Source organism: Camelina sativa, chromosome 8 (assembly GCF_000633955.1).
Source record: "Camelina sativa cultivar DH55 chromosome 8, Cs, whole genome shotgun sequence".
NCBI lineage: Eukaryota > Viridiplantae > Streptophyta > Magnoliopsida > Brassicales > Brassicaceae > Camelina > Camelina sativa.
Window position 1 is genome coordinate 10,640,218 of NC_025692.1, and position 3,832 is coordinate 10,644,049.

The window sequence follows — 3,832 nt, forward strand, 5'->3', positions numbered from 1 at the left end:
GGGGGGGTTATTGACTGTTTCAAGCTTTTCTTTCATCTGACTATCTCCACTCTTCCTTTCATGGGACTTTGTTGTAGACAGTTCAGTGAAGTTTCTTGAAACAAATGAAGATGCAGCTGCAGCCGGGGCTGTGTTTGGGTCGGACTAGTTTTTTTGTCACGGGTTTGTGTTTGGATGGTAATGCAGTACTTATGTGGTATTAGTACAAACTGCTAAGACATTTGTTATGTTAAACATATAAGGTTACCCATGCATGTCATATGACGTCACTTGGTTGATAAATGATAATTCTTTGTTGTTAGTGAATACGTTCGAAGAGAAGACTGAGTGCCAGCTTCGTTTGATTGGCTTAAAAAGGAGGAATTGTGGAGGATGAGAGACCCATAAAATTGGAGGTGTCATGGGTTGATTGGTAGTTCTCTTTACCCGCGCCTGGACGTTCGGATATCGGATCGGATTCGGTTCGGATATTTCGGATTTTGAATTTTTTGGATACCGGCTTTAATATCCATTCGGATATTTAAAAAATTCGGATCGGTTTCGGTTCGGATAATTCAAATTTCGGATCGGTTCGGATATATTGTCGATAACCAAAATTAAACCAAATTTATTGGATAAGGTTTTATTCAGATATCTTTTAATCTGATTGTATCCAAAAAACCATACTAACCAAGTATTTGAAAAAAATAGAAATGAAATAAATAAAAAGTTTAAAGTTCAAACTAGCATAAAATTATATCAATACATAAAAGTGCGACGTACTGAACATCCAAAATGAGACATAAGACCGTATCAATAATAAAAAATAAAAACCAAAGTAAAAAATGACGTAGATATAGGAGTATATCTACCATTTGTGTATATTGTATATAGTTAGGTGTGTATATCTATATCAACGATACATGTATATCGTATATAGTTACGTATACATCTATCTTTATAAAGTTGTTTCTTATATTTTCGGTTATATTCGAATATCTATTGGATATCGGTTCGGATCGGATTTAATCCGATATCCAAAAATAATGAAAACAAAAACCAATCGGTTATTTCCTCAATATCGGTTCGGTTTTTATCCGATTTTTTTGGTTCGGATTCGGTTCAGATTTTCGGATTCGGATTTTATGCCCAGGCCTACCCGCAATGGTAAGTAGTATACAATTTTTGATTTATATCAATTCATAAAACAGTAAGAAAGAAGGAACTAATTAACTGCTCCTAATTCTGTAACTGTAAGCAGTACCATTCATTTCTTCATTTCATGTATACTATAAGAGAAAAGGCTTTTAACGATGTTTTATATTGATGTTAACGTCGGTTATTAAATGACACAAAAGTAATCACGTCGGTTTGAGAACCGACTTAACATCGTCCGAGCCATATTATATTGGTATCGGTTAATCAAATGACGCGACGGTCTTCATTTTTGATTGTATCACGTCTACAACCCACACATATCATTTTATTTATTTATTTATTATTATATATATATATATTAATTTTTTAATTTACTTTGTGTTTCTAAATGAAATAAAATTCAAACTAACCAAACTTCTGATAGGATCACTATTATATATTAAAAGAAATCAATTAATCAAATAGAATCTGTTTTACGATTAATATAACTGAAAAATTAAAATGAAATCATATAAAAAGTCTATGAATTACATCCCTGATAACTTATCATATCTATCTTTTGAAATATCTGAAGTGATAATCTCCATTAGAAAGCTGCAACTTTGTGCTTTATGTAAAACTAGAGTAGTATCCGCGCGGGTAATTAGATATTGAAAAAAACAGTTTTAACATGATATAGTGTTTTTCAAAAAAGATATTTTAAATATTTGATAATTGAAAAATTTTAATATTAAATAATTGTCATCTTAAGATATAGTGTTTTATCTTTACCAAACAATTTTTTGTTTTATAATGTTTTATTGGATTGTCAAGCATTTGTATTGGACCATATACTTCAATTTGCATATATAAATTAGTGAATATTATTCAGTTTCCATATATTAATAAAAGTGTTATCATAAAATATGAGTAAAATTTTGTATTTAATACGTCAAAGTGTGCAGGCAAAGAACCTTTTTAATTCCATTATGTTAGTAATAAAATAGTTATATCGTATGTCATTTTAAATATGTATTTCTTGATTATATTAAATAATTTGTATTTAATTTATTCATATAGTAGCTATTATATAAATATTTTTAAAAAAATTTATGAAAGAATTATACTCAATATAAATTATTAGTTTTGAAAAAGAAACAAATTGTAGTAAAAGTGTGAAAACCCATTAACAAATTGTAGAATCTTAATATTCAATTGCTCTTTCAATATTTTTATAAGTCTAAGCAACTTCCAAAAGATTAAGATTATAATTTGTTATCTCGGTTATAAAATGAAAACAAAGACAACCCATATTTGGATTTCAAGTAGCGGTTACTACAAACATTTAGAATTATAAGTAAACGTTCAAATACACATTAAAGATTTTTAAGCCTCCACTCCTTCTATTTGAGTCCTTGAACTCTCACTTTCATGCTCCATCACATAGTTTATGTGAAAACGTCCAGCAAATTCAGAATTGTAATTATAGAAAGTGTATTTAAAATTTTTACTCTAACATCATACAACAACTTGGTTTTAATATTCATAACAACTTACAAAGCCTTGTGATGTTCAAGTCCTTGAAACTCTGGTTTTACAAAGATCTTGGAGGAGGCTAAGGTGTTTACAATACATGGTGCACTTAGAGACATTTACAATTTAAAGTCAATTTTGAGATTACCATCTGTTGATTCTGTTAGATGTATGGTACGTACCTTCAAATTCTCCAACCTTCCAAAAGCGCAATACACAAAACATAGGTTAGGATTTATATGTGAGATGGCACCAGTTTGATTCCCAAGAAGACATGAATCGAGAAGCATGGTTGTTTATGACACGACATTTTACAGATTTAGCAAGTTAGTATAAATTCTAACATAAACAAACTTTAAAATGTAAGTATCTTTAAAGGTAGAATAAATGTGTTTTACCTGCCATTCAATAGCGTGAAGACAACTTCAATACAATCATTAGCACTCTCATGTCTTATCATAACCGTTTCAAATATGTAAATTTTTAATAGTAATCGTTTTTATTTTAATAAATAATTAAAAGGTGATGATTCCCATATTTATCACTTTAATTTTTTTATATCTATAATTATGAAGATAAAAATCCATTTAAGTAAATATATATAACATTTATACATATTCCTGAGATATGTTAATTTGCTTTTTCAAACAATAGTTATTTCCATATTAATCATTTCAAGTTAGTAAATTTATATAAATCATAAGTTTTATCTTTTGCGATTATGATTTTTACAAATAAAGGTATATAATAAAACTTACTTACATCTTTATATCGTTTTAAATTTATGAAAATTACATAAGTTTGAAGATATACATTATTGTTTTGTCATTCATTATGTTAAATATTTTTAATATATTGTAAAACATATTAAATTTTAATAGAAACATATATAAATAAATAGTTTCAAAAATAAAATTGTTTGACATCTTTAAAAATATGTACCACAAATACAATATTTATTAAATGTTTCACGATTTTATTATACAAAATCATACAACAATAAGTTTAATATTTAAAAAGATCAACGATCAATATATTAATAATTAAACTATTGATACATTAAAACAAATAATATTAAAATAAAGGAATAAATGTTATAGAAATATTGTAGGGTGAAACAAATTGTCTTCTTTTTGATCTTGGGTTCCATATCATCTCTTTGTGACACCAAACAGATGGAATT